Source organism: Equus asinus, chromosome 20 (assembly GCF_041296235.1).
Source record: "Equus asinus isolate D_3611 breed Donkey chromosome 20, EquAss-T2T_v2, whole genome shotgun sequence".
NCBI lineage: Eukaryota > Metazoa > Chordata > Mammalia > Perissodactyla > Equidae > Equus > Equus asinus.
Genome location: NC_091809.1, coordinates 72,651,878 through 72,671,630, shown reverse-complemented (window position 1 = coordinate 72,671,630; position 19,753 = coordinate 72,651,878). Strand labels below are relative to the sequence as shown.

The 19,753-nt window shown below is 42.9% G+C and overlaps 1 protein-coding gene across 2 annotated transcripts in view; it reads right to left on the bottom strand.

The window, feature by feature from the left end:
- Window positions 1-19,753, bottom strand: part of FZD4 (frizzled class receptor 4) — a 95,708-nt gene that overhangs the window by 53,007 nt on the left and 22,948 nt on the right. The window contains exon 4 of one of the 2 annotated variants that reach the window (XM_070490497.1): window positions 12,170-19,152. The exons of the other annotated variant lie outside the window; for it this stretch is intronic. The gene's annotated coding sequence lies outside the window, so the exon portion shown is untranslated. Of the gene's footprint in view, window positions 1-12,169; window positions 19,153-19,753 lie in introns of those variants that run through there. 2 annotated transcript variants of the gene reach the window in all.

The window sequence follows — 19,753 nt, the reverse complement described above, 5'->3', positions numbered from 1 at the left end:
CCAGATCCCTGGGTAAATGATCTATTTATTCTGCCTCCCTCATGGCCTTGAAGTGAGGATGAGGAGAGATAAAGCGCGTAAACCACTTGGTGGATGACCTGGCACAGGGAGGGTAAACAGTAATTTAGAATATGCTGAAGTGAGATGGCTTGAATTGGTAGCTTTTGCTTCTGAAGACCTTTTCTAATAGCTTCAAAGGAAAACAACTCTGGCTGGCATGATGTCCATCAGGAATAGCAAATCGATTTCACCGTGCGTGCTGGCTCTGTCTGAGGAGCAGTAGCTGCTGAGTACCGGCATCCTGAAGCCAAATTTGGGCCCAGCAGGAGTTCTGTGATTAATTAGCACTCTCTGCACAGGCATGAGTTGAAGGAGTGACAACATGCATGCTGTGTATTGCTGTCCTTGATGGTGTTATTAACATAAAGGACTAAAAGTCAGAAAACCTGGATTGTAGTCGTGCCCCACCTAGCACATAACCTCCAGCAAGCTACCTAACTCTAGAGCAATTCCTCCACCTGCTGCAGCCCTCTGCGTCCACTTTGTCTCCCAGTAATCCTAAACTACTTGTAGTTCTTCCCACACAATGTTCTGTTTTATATCTCCTTGGCCTAAGTAAGCATTAGTTTGCTGGGTTTCTTTCTTGCTGTTCATGTAAAAGTGTGAATAAAAGCATCTTGTAGTTTATATATATAATTTTTATACATAGTATTACAGATAATTTTGTTATATGTATAGATTGATAATTTTGTGCATGTGCACAGACAAAAAGACTGCTCCCTGCATTGCCCTCAATGCATAGCCCTGTACCTGGCACCGTCTAAGTGTACAATAAGCCTTTATTAAACAAATTAATGACTGAATGAACTGAATGAATCAAAACGTCAGCAGTGGTGTTAGGGCAATTGTCACTTTTTATATTTTTCTATAAAGGATATGTAATTTTTAAAATTGTAGTAAGGACACTGAACATGAGATTTAGCCTGTTAACAAATGTTTAAGTGTATAATACAGTGTTGTTAACTATAGGCACAATGTTGTACGGCAGATCGCTAGAATTTATTCATCATGCGTAACTGAAACTTTATGCACATTAAACAGCAACTACCCATTTCCCTCTTCCCACCGACCCCTGGCAACCACCGTTCTACTCTCTGCTTCTCTGAGTGACTATTTTAGAGACCAAATATAAGAGGATCATGCAGTATTTGTTCTTCTGTAACTGGCTTATTTCACTTAGTATAATGTCCCCAAGATTCATCCACATTGTTGCATATGGAAGGATTTCCTTCTCTTTTAAGGCTGAATAGAATTACACTGTATGTATATACCACATTTTCTTTAGCCGTTTCTTTATCCATCAACGGACGTTTAGGTTATTTTTACACCTTGGCTATTGTGAATAATGCTGCAGTTAACATGGAAGTGCAACTATCTCTTCGAGATCTTGATTTCAATTCTTTTTGATAAATACCCAGAAGTGGGATTGCTGGATCATACGGTAGTTCTATTTTTAATTTTTTGAGGATCCTCCCTACTGTTTTCCATACTGGCTGCACCATTTTACATTCCCACCAACAGTGTGCAAGGGAAACGTGTATTTTTAATAACCAAAATACATACATATTTACCATTTGGTAGGCCTTTAGGAAAATAATATGTCAAAAGTGATAAGAGTTCATGAAGATGTTCATAGTCTTGAGCCAGTTTACTCCTCGGGATTGATCTTGGGGAGAAATAAGAGGAAAGAAAAAGTGTCCTCCAGCTGTCCCAGAACAGACTGCTTCCCCTGCAGGCACTTCTGGGATTCAATGGGGAGCCCAAGACTGGGGATAAGCTCATGCCCAACATGAGGGAAGTGGCTGGATAAGTGATGCTATTTCCACACTATGGAATATTGTACAGCTATTTAAACATAATAATTACAGAAACTTGGCAGTCTGTATAATTTATAGAAACAAGGAAAATATTTAAGGTGTAACATGAAGTGAAAAATATGAGAAGTGAAAATAGTGTTAGGGTGGTGGGATTTAGATAATTTATTGTTGTTTTCATTTTCAAGAACTTTCATGGTTTATATCCTTGCTCATTAAAGGCAGCCCACTTGAGCAGCAGCAGTGTCAGCCAGCTCACCCTGGAGCTTGTTAGAAATGCAGAATTTGGGGCCCTACCTGAGATCTACTGAATCAGAATTCACATTTGAACAAGATACCCAAGTGATTGATATGCACAGTATGGTTTATATTATCCTTTTAAGAAAAGAAGATGTTTGCTGATGAAGTTTCTCACTTTGGTCTTCCAACAATCCTACGAGTTGTTAGCACAGATGTTGTCATCCCCATGCTACAGATGAGGTGCCGAGGTTGGAGTTAAGTGACTTCCCCAGGGACATGCACCATTTAGAGTCTGAGTCAGCTTTCAAGCTGCCTGGCCTTGTGCTTATGTACCAGGCCATGGATGTACATACGGCCTGAGGTGGACCACCCCCTGTCACCTTCCTTAGAATCACCAGCACAGCTGGTAGTCCACAGGGGCCCCAAATTCAGGAAGAAGAAGACATGCTGAGATTTCTGAGGACATTCCTCTCTCTGCCATAAGACTTTGATGACACTCTGCTGACCTCCAACCCAAGGGTGAGGCTTAGCATTTATGAAACACCTTAGAGTCATGGGCATGGGAGTGAGAAGGGGAGAGGGCCACCACACATCAGTTTGAAGCCACCTTGGCTCTCCTCTTGTCCAACTCTATCCATCTTTAGAAGGAGAAACAGGCCCGGAGAGGGGAAGTGACTTGACCCAAGGAACAGACCTAGAGTCAGAGCGAGGAGGAGAGTTCATATGGAGGGCAGCCCAGATATTAGAAGGAAGAGGGGTGTGGCTGGGAGCACCTGCCCAGGCACTGGTCATGGAGACATCTCCTCCTCCTTGCTAGGTGGGGAAGGAGCAGGGGGTGCCCGCAGCACTCCCTGCAGAAGAGCAGTCGCCTCCCCCAATGCCATGACACTGCATCAGTCATGTATGCCGCTCTGGTCAAAAGTTCATCCTGGCCTCCACGCTGAGGAATGTTTGCTCCCCTGTTCCGTGTGTTGTGCATTTCAAGGGCTTTACCCTCTTCAACCACTGACGAAGTTGAGTAATAGTCACTGGAAAGGCAAGCTTAAAGAAATAAAATGAACAGTTTAGTTATGGTCAGTCAACAGGCACAATTTTGGTGCAGCCCCACCCTGTGCCACGCACTGTGCTGCCCATGCATGCTCTTTTCCAAACAGAATTTGGAGACAGGGTTCTTCAGAAGAGAAATGCACATTCAACTAGAAAGTTCTCCCAAAAAAAGTTTAACTATTTTGAATTAGTCTCCAAGAGAACTTATACAGTCCACAGGAAACAGAAGATCATCAAAATATGTGATTACTTGGAGATAAATAGAGAAATGGAACAGTAATTAATATTGCTTGAGCTCATATTGCTCCTGTAAGATTTGCAGAAATTGCAGGACAGGGCAAGGTTTTCTAGAACAATATTTCATCAGGAGATAATAGCAGTATCTCATTAGACTAAAGGGAGATGAGAGATGGTGAAAGATCAATTTTCATTACAGCTCTTCTCTGATCATAAAATACCTTGTTCCTTCTCCAAATGACAGAGAAGTGAATTCATACTCTATCTAAATAACACCAAAGCACTGAGCCAGTTCAGGGTTTTAAAAAATTGGTAAAAAGTTGTTTGGCTCCATTGAGAGATCCAGCCACAAAACCTCGTTGTACCTATGCAGGATATGTTTTAGCATTTTACAGGTAAAATACAATGTACACTTAACTATAAATAAGGTGTTTAAATGCAAAATATTTATGTCTTTAATATTTACTACTTGAAGGTAATTTCTAAAGTATCTAGAATGAGCTAAAAATTTTTCAATTAAAAAAAAGACTTCCTGTAAGTGCTCACTTTTAGTATTCTAAATACTCTCTCTTGTTCATTTTGTCCAGCAACACTGGCCTTTATTGTCTTGAAATTCTTACCCTGAGTATTATATTACACATCTATCTGTTTATTTTCCTCTTGTGTGACTCACCGATTAGAGTGAGAGCAAGGATTTTTTTTAAATACTGTGTTCCCAGTACCAACAATAGGCCCTGGCACATAACTGGTGCTCAGTGAATAATTACTGAACAATGAATTCTCTTACCTTTGCTCTCTTATCTCTTCTAAATGTCCTATGCATGACTTTTGTAATAAAAAATAAAAAGTCATACATTGTTCTTAGAAGTAACAGAATCCAAAAGTGACTCATATGGATCGTTATATCATGTGCTCTGAAGCTGCTGGATTTCCTCCTCCCCAATTTACAGCTGCTCTGATCACCCTGAATGCTTTCCTCTGCAGGCTTCTCTCTGCGGTTTAGCTGCCTTGTTTAGCACTGGCTGGGATTTTCCCTCAGGCAAAAATCTATGAAAAATGCAAAACTCACACATGACAGTTCATTCTTCCAAGTGCTGACTCTTGTCCACCATCTGTCTGTTTTTGGGTCTTCTCCAGTGCCTTCAGGTTGTTGGTTTTTGTCTTTTTTTCTATAGTTTAGAGTTGTTATTTGTGTTATTTGGTCTTACAGGAACTACCCTGCCATTGCCAGAAGTGGAACCTCAGATTTCCGTGTTTGAGAAAGTACTCGACAGGAGGGTTGAGAATGGATTGGAGACGAGAGTAGGGCTGGAGAGAGCAGTCATGATGTCGAGGTAGAATGCCCAGGGAAAGGTGATGAGGGTTCATAGCAGCAGCAATTAGATGAAAAGCAAAGTTTATATTTGAGAGCTCCAGACTCTGAAATTCCAACTCTTCAGGAAAATGGCCAGCAATTGAGTCCGGACTAAAATGTCAAGTGTTTCTGGTTAGAGATGTAGGTTGTGGTGAGAATTGAGGAGATGATCTTGGAAGGTATTTTCCCAAGAGAGAGAATGGGGAGTGTGAGAAGGGAAGCGGACCAGGAGTTGACCCTGGGGAAGAGGCAGAGTGGCTAAGAAGAGTCAGAGAAGAAGCAGGAAGTCGGTGGTGGTGACCCTGAGGGGACAGAGCTGCAAAAGAAGCGTTGTTGGTTACTAACATAAAATGCCTCAAATGAACCTAGTAAACTGAGGTCCACAGAGCTCCCTTTGGATTTGGCAGCTGGAAAGTCATTGGTGACCTCTGTGGGAGCAGCTTCAGTGCAGAGAGTTAAAAAGCAAATGGAAAGTGAGGAAGTGCAGGTTTTTCTGCCTCTACGGATGCCTTCAAAGGCTTTCACTTGTTTTCCCTTGTTATTTTTCCACACATACATTTCGTAATCCTGAAGCGCATAATTTTTGAAAATTGTAATTATGTTAAGCCATTTTTTGTTCCCACTTTTATGTGCATATCCTTGAAAAAAAGTGCCATCTGGTTATGCTTTCAAAATCATTTAGAAGCAAATAATTTGCGTAAAGATTATAATGTGGCTGACTCTTTCAATAGCGTCCATCAGTAAATTTCCCCTCAAAAGATTTCATAATTTTACCTCCACTAACGTGGAGATACCTTTACTAGTTCACACTTCAGTTGGGATCCCAGGCAGCCAATTACTATCTATATGGCTCTAATCTTCCTGAGCCTCAATTTCCTGGCAGAGATAATAGTAATGATAAGAACAACAGTAGAAGCTAAACACTTCTACAATGCTTACTCTTTGCCAGGCACTGTTCTCAGTTCTTCACCTAGAATAAATAATTTAGTTCTTCTGACAACTCAGCTGGGTATTATTATTATCCCCACTTAAGATGAGAAAACTGAGATACAGAGAGGTTAAGATACTCGCCTAAGTTCACAGAGCTGATAAGTGACAGAGCCAGAATTTGAACACACAAAAAAGAACCTCATTAAATGGCAAGCAATATTGTTATTATCACAATTTATTCGTTATTCCACAAATATTTATCGAGTGCCTATTCTAAGGCAAGCATTGTACAAGGACCTGGGTATACAGTGGAGAGTAAAAACTTGGCCTTTGCTATAAAAGATTCTAATCGAATCTAATCAGGGAGGCAAGCAATTAAAAGGTGAACGAACAAATAAATATGGAATTGCAACTTACCATACGTGCTCTGAAAAAAATAAATAAGACGTAGCAGTAAAGAATAATGGGGGATTGCTTAACCCTGGGTGGTAAGGAAGGCCTCTCTAAGAAGGTAGACATCTAAACTGACATCTGCTTGATAAAAAGGACCAAGCCATAGGGAGCATTAGAGGAACAGTGTGCCAGGCAGAAAGATCTGCATTGTGAAGGCTCCAAACGTGGAAGACCTAGGGGCCGCTTTCACAACGGGACATTGAGATAAGCAAAGCCTGGAGACGCGGACAGGTGGCCAGATCATGCCAGATTTTGCAGGCCATGGTGAGGAGTTTGGATTTTACACAAAATATAATGCAAAAACATATATATATATACATATAATGCAAAGTCCTTGAAAGTTTTGAAGCAAGGACTTAGTATGGGCAGGTTACATTTTTGAAATCACTCTGGCTGTGATGTGGAGAATATATTGGGGAAGGGGCAGGGGTTAGAGAGAGGAGATCAGTTAGGAAGCTGTTGATGCAGTTCAAATGAGAGAGAATGGCATTTGGAATTAGGGTGGTGGCTGGATAGATGGGAGCCCCAGGGCAGAAAGCAGGAGGCCCTCAGCTGCGGGCTGAAGTTCCTCCAGTGAGAAGCTGGTAGAATATTGCAAGTAACTGATCGCCACAGAGATGGCTATAGGAAGAAGTGAGGCCAAGATGACATGAAGTGCTGCAGAAAAAATGTCTAATACAGCCCCTTTTTCATCTTAAGGGAAATTTGTATCTAGAAATTCTCTAGCAGATCTCACTGACGACCCCTTGCTGGAGGCCAGGAACGGGAGTACCCAGCAATGGGGCTGAGATTGCCATGAGGTGCTTAGACCAATCCTGGTTCAGCCTCTGGTCTGGGCATGTTGTCCCTGAACAAAATCAAGGTTCTGTGAACTAAGGAGCAGGCAGGGAATGGCTACTGGCTAGACAGCCAACAATGCCTGCCACAGACAGGTTTAGGAAGAAAATATCAAGAATTCTGATTTGGATGTGGTAAGTTTCAAAGCATCTGAGAAAGACTGTTGATTAGACTGTTGGACCTACAAGTCTGGAATTCAAAAGAAAGGTTTGAACTTGATGCATTTTTTTGAAAGTTTAGTATCCTGTTTAAAATGTGCTGAGTTGCTGAGGACATCTCAGATCTTGGAAATTGTTGGGAATATACATGGGAATCCAAACGGGGCACAAATAACCAGGAGGGCTTTAGTGAATATATCAGGATTCAGTTTTACAATGTGGAGACGTGATTACCCTCACGGCCTGCCTATCTGAGAACAGCTGAGAACGAAGGAGGGCGAAAACATATGGCGCAGCAGTTGGGAACCATCAATCGCATCAGCCCAGCTGCCTGAGAACTTTCATATGGAGAGCGTTTAATTGGAAAGGCTTGAATCTTACCAAAGGACCAGTGTATGCATGGAATGTGAAAGGAGTGAGACCAGGGTTAAGATTTTGGACAAAGGAGAGTACAAGAAAACTCTTCCATCTTAGACAGTGGTGCTCTGGGAAGACAGGCTCAGCACGGCATGGAGAGAGAGAAGGAGAATGGGTAGAGCTGGCTCACGAACTAGACAGACCTGGTTCTGACCTTGGGACAGCTCCTTCCCCTCTTTAAAACCCAGCTCCTTCCTTTCTAAAACACTGACAACGCCTCCTCTGCAGGCCTATGATGAGGAAATGAGATAACGTAAGAAAAGAGACCACTGGTGTCTCTCAATAAGACAAGTGTCTGCTTAGAGTTGTAATAATGCAATAACCAAAAATGGGACAAAATTTGAATGTCTAACAATAGATTGATCAACTAAATCACAGAGCAACTGTATAACAGAATGCTATGTAATCATTTATAATCATATTTTAATGACATAATTAGTGGGGAAATATTGACCATATAGAGTTATGTGAACAGAGCAGGATGCAAAGTGCATATAAACATGATTTTTAAAAAGAAAGTATATACATCAAAATGTTAACAGTGGCTGTAGTTTGGACTGAGAAACTATAGCAGATTTTGGTTTCGTTTTTACAAAAAAGCACAAAAGTTTGTCGTTTTTCTGTGAGAACGAATTGCATTTATAAAATATGAAAGTTTAATTGGAGATAATAGACGGTGGATGTTTTAATGTCACTGTGGTTGTTACTCTTATTAGCGTATCGTTCTTATTTGCTGTTCCTCAAATCCACCTCTGGCTTAGTCCCTGGGAAAATAGCAACAATCCAGAGGAAGCCAAACTGTGTACCTAGAGGAATTAAGAGGATTTTTCTTCATTTAATTTGGGTGGTTTTGACTGGCTGGGTGTGCCTCATCCTGACAGGAAGCATGTGTCACCAGAAAAGAATTTAATTCTTTGCAGCAAAAAGATGGTTAGTGGAGAGAGAAAAAAACCCTGTGCGTGTTTTTCATGGATTCTGCTTGATTGTGTCAGACCAGCTCTCCCACATAGCTGGCACCATTCAGAGAGGAGACACCTCTACTCAGGGACTACCCTGGGCAGGGATGTGCTGTAGGGCCTCCAAGGGCACTGAGAGGTCGGCTTTGCGTGGCCCTGGGCTCTAAATCTGACTTTGTCCCTTGGAAGGGTTGCCATCCCTCCCAATGCCTGGGTTTCTCAACTGTGAAAGCTTTTGCATCTGCCATGCCCCTACCCCAAGAAAGTGAGCCCCTTTCTGGGCAGGGACTGTGCTCCATTCCATTCTGTATCCATAGGGTCTAGCCCAGTGCCTGTGCTCAGTTACTCTGTTGACTAAGTGACAAAGTTGTCTTAAGTGGCTTTTTAAATGTCCCATTCAATGTTGGCAAGTAAATTTGTGAACATGGCCCTCCAGGGCATATTTATACATGATGTTTTATTTCTAGAACAAAACAATCTAAAACAAATACACGTATGGGGAAATGGCAAGCTGTGATAAATCTGGATGGTGGTACACGAATGGACCCACAGAACCTCCATATTAATCTCTTTAATTCTTGGTTTCCTCATCTGCAAAATAATATCTACCTTATTGAGTTGTTTCATGCCTGGAATGAGAGGTGTTTTATAAAGTGCTTAGCACATTCGTGTTCTCAGTAAATGTTCGTTTTCTTTTAGTAAGGGGAGTGAAAAGTAGCTCTCATTAGTTGGTCTTTTATTTATTTATTTTTTGTGTGAGGAAGATTGGCTCTGAGCTAATATCTGTTGCCAATCCTCCTCTTTTTGCTTGAAGAAAATTATCGCTGAGCTAACATCTGTGCCAATCTTCCTCTATTTTATGTGAGATGCCACTACAGCGTGGATTGAGGAGCGGTGCTAGGTCCATGCCAGGGATCCGAACCTGCGAACTCCTGGCCGCCAAAGCGGAGCATGCAAACTTAACCACTACATCACCGGGCCAGTCCCTAGTTGGTCCTTTAATTCTCATGCCTACATTGGACTATTTGATTTGAAGGACCTGATCACAGTCATCCGAGCCGCCATCCCATAGTGGCTGTATCCGATAGTGACACAGATTTCTCAAAGGAAAATGAATTGGCTCCCATTAGGACAGACCATAATGTTGATCTCAGCCAATATCCCATCCAGTGTTGGAAGACTCCTTTGGTAATGTATGAAAGTAATTAACTGCGTATTCATTTAGCGAACACTGCCATGTGCGAGGCATTGTATCAGGCACTGGAAATTCAGAGATGAGAAGACGTAATCCTTGGCCACAGGGAACCACCGTCCCGTAGAAGAGACAGAGGCAGAAACAAATTATGACAATATAATGCAGTAAATACTAGGTTAGTAGCCCAGAGAAGGAAGAGAAACACCCACCCACACTGAGCAACGAGTGTAGCTATTTCATTTCAGTAGTGAGGCCCATGGGTCTCATATACCTCTGCAGTTTAGGAGACAGTAAGAAGAGCCTGTCTACTAAAAATAAAAAGGCACCATCTTCACAAAGGATGATGCCCTTTATGTAGAAAATACAATAAAGCTAAATGTGTGGCCGATAATATACAGAAGTGTATGGAAATGCAGAGACAAAATTCAGGAAGGGAATACACACGTCAAAGCGTTGACATGGAGGGAGGAGATGATAGGAGGGTGGTGAGAAGGATGTGCTCTTGTTACTCAAATATTTCTGTATTGTTGAAAGTTTTTAACATTGAGGATGTAGTCATATATTGCTTATGTTATAACTGCCTTATTATATATGCACAGAAAATGGAAGGGAAGGAAAGAGTCTTCCCGTAGATATCCACATTGTTTACACCCTCATCTGCTTCAAGTTTTTGTTCAAATATCACTTTCTGAATATCCTAAATTGCCACCTAACCAGTATTAAAATCCCCATCCCCTTCTCTGGTTTACTTGTCTTCACAGCACTTATCACATCAGACATTTTATATATTTTATTTCTTTTCAAAATTGATTGTCCATCTCCCCCAACTAGAATGTGAACTCTGCGAGAGCCAAGATCGGTGTGGGCTGTGTCACAGCTCTCGGCACACGGCAGGTGCTCCACAGGCTGACTGCCCCAACTGACCCAACGGGATGTCAGCAGTGGTTATTTCTGAATGGAGGGGTTACAGATCTTTTTATTTTCTCTTCTACTACTTGGTATCTGAATTTTTGTAATGAGCTCATATTGATTTTATTGCCTAAGGAAACAATAAAACTCATTTAATTAAAAACAAAAAGTTACCTGGGAAGCAAGTAAAAGACACACCACTAGAAGCCACGCTGGGAGCAACAAGGGCTGGTGGAGTCAGGCCAAGGAGCATGGGGCGGCCTCAGGAGACACCTGGGTTGAAGGGTGGGGGTGTGAGTGGAGGACAAAGTCCCTTCCTGTGACTCCTCTGCTGCCTCGTTCTTTCCAGACACTGGGATAAGTGCCTGCTCCAGGGGTCATGGGATCACTGGTTCACAAAGGATCTTCTTGCTGGTAGCTCCCCTTTCCCGCAACAGCAAGGCCCAAAAACTTACTCTTGTCTTTCTATCCAGTAAATGTTTTTATCTGGTTCCTACTTAGATTTCAGCCAATTCTTTGCTGAAGCAACTTGGCTTCTTGTTTTCCTTGGGAACCAGACTCTTTTTAAGTCAAAAACCATAAAAGGATGAAATCCATTACCTGATACTTTCCTATTCAGCTATTCAAACCAGGCCACAGATGGAGGCCTGTGTGCCACACTCTCATTGTAGCAATGGCATCTAAACTGAACGCTTTGAATAAGGCACTTTTAAATAAAGCACATGCGAAAGTGAACACTGAGGGGGTTTTTTTCCATTCTTTTTTCTTTCTCCATTTTTTCTGTATTCTACATCCAATCTAGAGCCATTGTCTTGAGTGTATGATTGTAGAGACAGCTTGATCCTTATCTCCGAGTATCGCCCTAGGAGCAGTGGGGGAAGGTGGTCATGTTAGTGCAAAAGTTGAGACTTGGATTCTCATAATTACTCTGCCACTAACTTGCTATGTGGTCCTAGGCAAATCGTGTTACCTCTCTGTGCCTCAGTTTCTTCATCTGCAAAATAAGTGTCTTTGAAGTGTTTCTAAAGTCCCCGCCCAAATCAGTTTTTGTTTAACTTAGGATCAACAGTGACACCTTGTGGTACGCCTTGAGCCGTCTGCAGTTTTTCTAGCCCACAGCCTAAAGCCTTCATCCGTGGAAAGCCGTGTCTCCCCTCCCCGCCCACCCCCCGCCCTCAGGTTCATTCAGTGCTGCCCTAACCTTGTCTCCCACCAGATTCAGAAAAGTGCTTTCCCCCTTTGTCCACAAGCTGCTTCCCAGCCTCAATCCGGCAGATGCTGTCAAAATCAAGGTAAAAGTAAAGACCACAGACCCCAGCGGCCTGTGCTTCTGTGGCGAAGTTCAAGGCTTGATGTGAATGTGAGGGCTTCAGCCCCAGTTGCTTCGTGGGGTTGGTGGTGCAGCTCTAGAGAGGGACCTGGGAGCAGCTAACAGGACAGGACTGGAGACTTAATGGTTTTCCAGTGTTCCTTCTAATTTGTAAAATAGTCAAACTCCAAATTGCTCTATGCCTCCATTTCCCATTCATAAAATAAAGCTGCCACTTGAACTGCCTTCACACTCACAGTTAGTTTATTCATTCATCAAATACTTAACAAGCATCTTCCTAGTGCCAAGTTCTGAGCACCTACCTGTGCTAATGATACAAACTTGAGAAGATATGGTCCCTACCCTTCGAGAACTCTGTTCTTGTCCAAGGGAGACGAGAGACAGGAAAACCTTCCATTACCATGCAGTAAGATAGGCCTTAGAGCAGACAACATGTACACAGAATGGCATGAGGCCCAGGGACAGGCATCTAACTGGGCCTGGAAAGAATGTCTGACAGGATGGGACACTTAAATCTGGATCTTACAGAATGAGTAAAAGTCTGCCAGAAGAGGCACTCCAGGAAGAGGGAACAGGGTGAATACGGACGCATAAACATGATCTACATACCCTATCGTAAATCAAAAGGCAGAACTCTCTTGACCCAACCCCATCGCCTTCAAGATATCACACTATTTCTCTGCTTTCTATGTGGCCGAACTTCCCAAAAGAGCAAATTTATGCTCTGTCCTCACTTCCCCATTTCCTATTCAACCTTCACCCCATCCTGACTTAGCTGCCACCCCTCAATGACTAACTAGCCTTGGCAGAGTGACCGATGCCACCATGCTAGCATATCCAAATTTTGTTGTTGACATCGTCTTACTTTCCCTCTCAGCAGCATTTGTCACAGTGAGGCCCCCTTTCCTTCTTGAAGCACTTTTCTCTTGCGGCTTCCATCATGCCCACTCTTGTAGTGATGTCCCGGTTCATTGCTCCTTCTCGCGCTCTGTCATCAGCTCCTTTTACTCTCTCCAACAGGAGATGTCAATCTTCCTTGGCACTCAGTCCTGGACCTTCTTTTCTTTTTTCTACCTAGGGAATCTCATTCATTCCCACGGTTTTAACTGTCATGTCTCAGTTCCTAAATTTGTATATCCAAACCTGACTTCGGAAATCCGAATTCTCAACCATTAGGGTCTCAGCTTAAGTGCTCCCTGAGGGTTGGGTGGCCTTCCCTGCCATGTTTCTTCTTATATCTGCCTCCCGCTAGACTGAGAGTCCCCCATGGGGGCAGATCCATGTCTACTTTCTTCAAACTTGTGTGTTTAATGATTAGTAAAGTGCCTAGTGGTACTCAAAAAGCATTTGCTGACTGAATAAAATGTAAGTAAACACATTATTTCAAATGACAGAATAAACCTGTGGCTTTGGTTTTTTAAAAAAATCCTTCAGTCAATCCAGTTGAAGTTCAGCAAAGCAAACCTCATAGGGTGTCATGTGCTCTATGTCTCAGGATGTGATCTAATTCGAATAGTTTCTTGAGGCAAAGTATCACCCTTTTCTGGGAACTGGTTCCCCATACACACATACCGTCTGCTCTCCTCACGTGGGAGATTTGCCCATGAAATCACACTGATGGTCTTGATCAGAACCTTTCATTTTCCTTGATTATTCCAGGTTCACAAACTTCTTTATCTGTGGTCCTCATGGCAGTTGATATTCTTTCAGGAAATACTGTAGCTCAGCAGATCAAGTTCCAGCTTGGCAAGTATTCACATTCTGGGGGCTTTTTACCAACACCCACAATTCCCAAATAACCAGGAGCAGGAGCTGGAAGCAGAGTGGCCCAGCCTATGGGAAAGGGAAAGCCCCTACTGACCTGGCCCCTCAGCACCCAGGCAAAGGAAAGCTGTGGGAAATATGCTCAGTTTAAAGAAACAAGGTGAACTTGAGGCTGAGGTCCATTTCAACTTGAGGTCTCTCAGGCACAGAATGGCTCCCAGCAGCCAAGGAACCAAAAACGAAACATCCTCATCTCTTTCTTTGTAGCAAAAGCCTTCAGGCAGTGGAAATTTCGTTACCTGGGATGGGAAGTTATTATTAAAATAAATCTCCAGTCACTTTATTCAGGAAGCTTTGGGAATGTTTATAAATAGGCCAAAACAGTCATGGCCAAAGAACATTAATCTCTCTCACATCTCCACGGGGCAACATTGACAGAGTTAAACATGCCTGCTTTCTGAGACTGAGTCCCATCTGCACCTCAGATAAACTGTGTGACCCTTGGACAAATTACTTAACTTCTCTGAGCCTTTATTTCCTCTACTTTAAAATGGGCAAAATAATGTCACCACACAGTCACTACGAGGAATAAATCAGACAATACCCGTCGAGTGCATAGCCAATGCCTGGGACAGAATAGGAGCTCAGTACAAATAAATGCTTTCTTCTATCTCTGGATACCCGAGCAGAGGAGAATGCCTGGGGATATAGATATTTTCCCAGGAGGATTTTCTTCTTGACTTGTTCATCCAAACTCGTCCATATGATGAGTAATCCAGCAGCACAGAGGGGGAGGGACTCCCAGCCTTGGAGGATGGCTTTGGTTTCCAAGGCCGTCCACCTAGTCTCCTGCGATGTTTGTTCACCTTCATATCCCTGCATCTAACAGGATGCCTGGCATAGGACAGGTGCACAAAGTGTTTGCTGACTTGAATTGACCTAGACCCGCACTGTCCAATATCATAGCCACTACTTATGTGTAACTACTAAGCACCTGAAATGTGGCTAGTCTGAGTTGATTGTGCTGTAAGTGTAAAATACACACAAGGTTTTGAGGATTTAGTGCAAAAAATATAAAATATTTCGTTAATAATTTTATATTGATTGCATGAAATGATACATCACATACAATGAGTTAAATAAAATATATTAATTTCTCCTGTTTCCTTCTACTTTTCTAATGCGATTACTAGAAACTTTTAAATGATATGTATGGCTTATATATTGCATTTCTACTAGACAGAGCTGAGCTAGACTATAGCCCACTTATTGGCTGAAAGATCATTGAATATATCCCAGACTTCTCTCTCTGGGCTGCCTCACTTGTAAAAGATGTACAAGCTCCATCAAGTGCTTTCCAATTCCAGCATTTTATGATTTTATGAACTTCAGGCTACAATTTCTTAAGTATGAACTTATTAAATTGCTACTGTGGGTTAAAGTTTTATATACATTGTCGTTTAATCTCTGTAATAAACACAAGAGGAAAGAATGGCTCCTCATTTTATAAATGAAAAAGAGAAGACCTGGATAATTCAAGGGATTTGGCTGAGGTCAGTTGGCTAGTACGTGGCAGAGCTAGACTAGAATCTTCAGCCCTCTTCTCTGATTCTTTGTAACAATGTCCAACAGAAAAACAAGAGTTGCTTTAGGTGCTTTGGCTAAGTTGTCTTCTGAGATGTATTTCCTTGATTGGAAGAGTCATAAATCATCAGAAACATTGTAAAAATGTATATAAGAGGTTCCTTGAAGACTGCAGAGGAACCCTGGCTGCCTGTCAGGTTTGGTAGATCATTGACACCCAGAAGTGAAGTGTTGGGAGGCTTCTGAGGAGAGATCAAGAGCCAAGGGAGGAGAAGGAGCTGCTGTAGGTTAATTGTTCACCAGCTTCAGAAGATATGGCTGGGAGGGCAGCAGGGAGAGTGAAACATTGACCAGTTCTGATTTAGATGCAGGAATGTGCTGGGGAGGCATGCAAAGTTCAGGGGGAGCGGTCTGTCGGCACCTGAGACAGCTCCCATGGGCAAAATTCTTCTCCCAGCGATGGGACAGGAAAAAAGAATGCACTCAGAAGGGGAGAAAATGGCTTCTGGCCTCAAAGAGCACTTATTCTGCCAGCTCCTAAAGCCGTTTCCAGAGCCTGCTGGTGAAAAAAAAAAATGGCGAGGTCATGTCTGACTTTTTCAACCCCCCCAAACTAGACTAAATTTTGGAGATCTGGGGCCAGCAGGGAGGGGTAGGAAAAACAAAGATGAATAAATAAGATACCACCCTTGCCTTGGAGCCAAACTGGAAAATGCAATGACTGGTCCTGAAAACTCTTGACTTGGGTTCAACTGTTGGCTCCACCTAGCTGGGTAATCCCAGGCAATTTAGCTACCCTCTGAGTCTCAGTTTATTCAACTGGAAAAGAAAAGTAATAAAATCTACCTCCAAGTATTGTTATAGTAATTACAGGATAATGAGAAATCTCTTGACTCCTATTTCAATCAATGTTGAGTTGAAGAGTAGGAAAGACAATACCATTGTTTAAAATGGTCCAAGGGCTCCCCACAGTCCTTGGGGGAATGTTTAAGCCCCTTCCCTCTGTGATCTGGCCATAGCTCATCTCCCAGCATCCCTCTCCACCCTAACCCTGCCTTCCCACCCCACTCCACCCTTAGCAGCTTCTGATCTGTGACACTTTTAGAACTAACATTCTGGATGCTGAGGCTCCAAGTTTCACTCCTTAGTGTCTTCTGCAGCCTTTAAGTCACCCAGGGGAGTTGAACTCTCAAAGGCCCTTCTTTAGCACAACCCAAACTACCCCTGTCCTTTGCCAGGGTTAGCCCTTAGCCCAGTGGGGCTGTGCTTGATCACCATAGACGTCACTTGACGAGGAGCACGTTGCATGTCTCACAATTTTTCTTAAAAGACAAAACAAAAGTTTGCTGGCTGACTGCCCAGTTTCTGTTATGTAGACCGAGATTAAATTTCTCCTGGACTAGTTTTCAGGGCCCCTGGATGCTGGACTGAAATGTGATTTACATTATGTCTTGGCGGGGAATTACCCAAATGGGAATTGCCTTGAAAAATAACTGTTTCACTGGAGCTTGTGCGTGTGTGTGCACACACAGATATACACGTGGCCTGGTCTGGTCAGGTTGATAAGCTTCTTTTCATTGGTTGATAAGCTTCTGAAGTAGAAAATCAAGAGCCAGGAAAAGGGGTTTACAATAGGACCACCTTGATGGTCACAGGGTTGCCATGGCTAAGTAATTTGATCCTGAACTCCAGACAAAAAGGGAAACATAATCGGGCAGGTAGCTCTTATTATCAGAAAGGAGGGTCCTCCTGATCCTTCTTGGGAGCCACTGAGACTGTTAGAATAATACCTACCATTTACAGAGCACTCACCATGTGCCAGGAGCACATTTAGTGCTTACAACAACCACGCAAATTAGGTTTTTCTTTTACAGTTGAGAGAATTCAGACTCCTGACTTTTGTAAGCCTTCCCAGCTAGTAGGTATTGGAGCCTGAACTGCTACCAGGTATGTCTGGCTCCAGCTACCGCCCCACATTATCTTCCCAGTCTGTGACAGACATGTTTACAACAGTGTTTTCATAGCAAATATACTACTTTTTATGGATATTTGACCTTCAAGTAGAAATTTCAAGACTTTAGAGTTTGTTTGGTGTCATGTTCAAACCGTATATGAGTTGACTGACTGGGGCTTGGAGCTTTGCCCCATCCCCTCCCCATCAATATATATATATAAACTAAATGCATATTGAGTCTGCTGTGCTAGGTGCTCTGTATTCCTTTCTCTATTTCAACCTCATAACAATTGTGTGACTTAGAGTCCTATTAAAGGGCTGTTGGTTACCAGTAACAAGACCCACATGAAAGAATTTAAATAAAGGGGGACATATCAGTAGAAAGAATGTCGTGGATCTGAGAGAAGTTAAGGGGAAGAAGTGTGGCTGGGCTGCATCAGAGAGGCTAGAAGCAGAAGCTGGAAAGTCAGAATCCAGACAACCAGAGCCCCTTCTCTGAGGAGTATTGTCTCTCGCCCTGCTTCTCTGTACAACTCCATGTTAGGGTGACCCTCCTGGTTTCCAAGCACAGGGACCTCGTTAGGGTTACACTCCCAGCCTTTGATGGATGAATTTGGGGGGAGGACCAGGCATCACAGCTGAGCTCTTTCTCCTCCCCTTTTTCCTTTGGAGGCCTTCAGGAAGCCCCCTATTTCCCTCCGTCCATCTGTGTGGGGTGGCCTCCGGCTGTTCAGGGCTGTCTATGAGCAGCCTGTCTCACTGTGGGGTTCAGCATCGCCACACTAAGCCATGTTTACAAAGAGCAGATGTGTGGCTCTTCCTCTACCATAACCTTGTCCATCCCCTAGCTAGCTCTGAAGTGAGGCAAAGAAAGGGGAGGCCACTTATTGGGCCCCCTCAAACTTCAACATGCAGTTAAATAGCACTACCCAGTCACGGTCTCACCCCTCTTCCCAGATCAAGAATTCACAGAGCCTCTGTCTTCTATGCCCAAATTCCTGTGAGATTCTGGCTGATCCACCTTGAGTCGGTCCCCTCTGTGTCCCAGCAGCTCTGCCAGGGGCCTGGAGTCAGCAGGTGCAAACAGGGAGGAGGGTGGTTGGAGAAAGAGAATCAGGGCTGAGCAGAAGCCTCAAGGTTTCTATTAGAGGTAGAGCTGTCATCTCCTCTTCACCAAGGAGGAAATGGCATCTTAGGGAGAAGACGGTCTCACAGCTAATATCAGAGCAGAAATTCATACCCAGGTCTGATTGACTGTCGCAACCATGTTTGTAACCAAACATAGAGTTATAAGACCCCAAAAGCTGGCCCTGAGTCGAGTATTCTCCAGTGGACATTGGATAGAATACCTGGCATAACATCAATCATTTCAACAGTAACAGCGAGAGCAAGGCAGAGCTAAGATTTTACCTTCAGCTTTTTAGAGACATCTCCTTTCCCTTTCTCCTTTTGGACTACCCTAGAAACGTGGGGCTGCACAGACTAATAGAAAGCACTCTGTACTTGGTGCCAGGAAGTCTCCACTTACAAGCTGTGAGTCCTTAAATCACTTCACCTTAAGCTCTTTGATCATCATTCAGTTTGTTCATTTAACAGATATGTATTAGTATAGAATACATGTGCTTATTATATATTAATACACAAGACATACATATAAAGCATATAATGCATCATATTATGTATTAATATATAACACATATGTTTATTATTATATCAATGGATATATTGGATATCTACCACATGACAGGCACTGTGCTAAGTAATTAAAAATACAACAAATCCTTGGGGCCAGCCCAGTGGCGCAGCACTTAAGTTTGTATGCTCTGCTTTGGCGGCCCAGGGTTCACCAGTTTCAGATCACAGGCGTGGACCTATGCACCACTTGTCAAGTCGTGCTGTGGCAGATGTACCACCTATAAAAGAGAAGAAGATGGGCACAGATGTTAGCTCAGGGCCAGTCTTCCTCAGCAAAAAGAGGAGGATTGGCGACAGATATTAGCTCAGCATTAATCTTCCTCTGAAAAAAAAAATACAACAAATCCTACCAGATGCTTAGTTTCTTATGTAAGAGATGCAAACTAAAACTAACTGTGCTGAGATAATATTTTTCTGCTCTCAGATTGCCAGACATCCAAACGTTCTACAACACATATGGGTGAGGCCCAGGGGAAACAGGGATGCTTGTACATTGCAGGTGGGAGTATAAAGTGGTACAACCCCACGGAGGGCAATTGAGAAAATTTGATAAAATACAAACCCATATGCCCTTTGTACCAGCAATTTGTTTCTGAGAAATCCTTCAGATGTTCTCGAACTCATAAAAAGTAACATATGTATATGACAGCTATCATTGCAGCATTGTTTATAATAGCAAAAGATTAAAAATAGCTTAAATGGCCATAAGTACAGGCCTGGATCAGCCATAGAGTGAAACACTGGACATCAGTGACAAGGAATGAGGACTCTCTCTAAGTTCTGAAATGGAAAATGGCCAAGACAGATGGGTGAATAGAA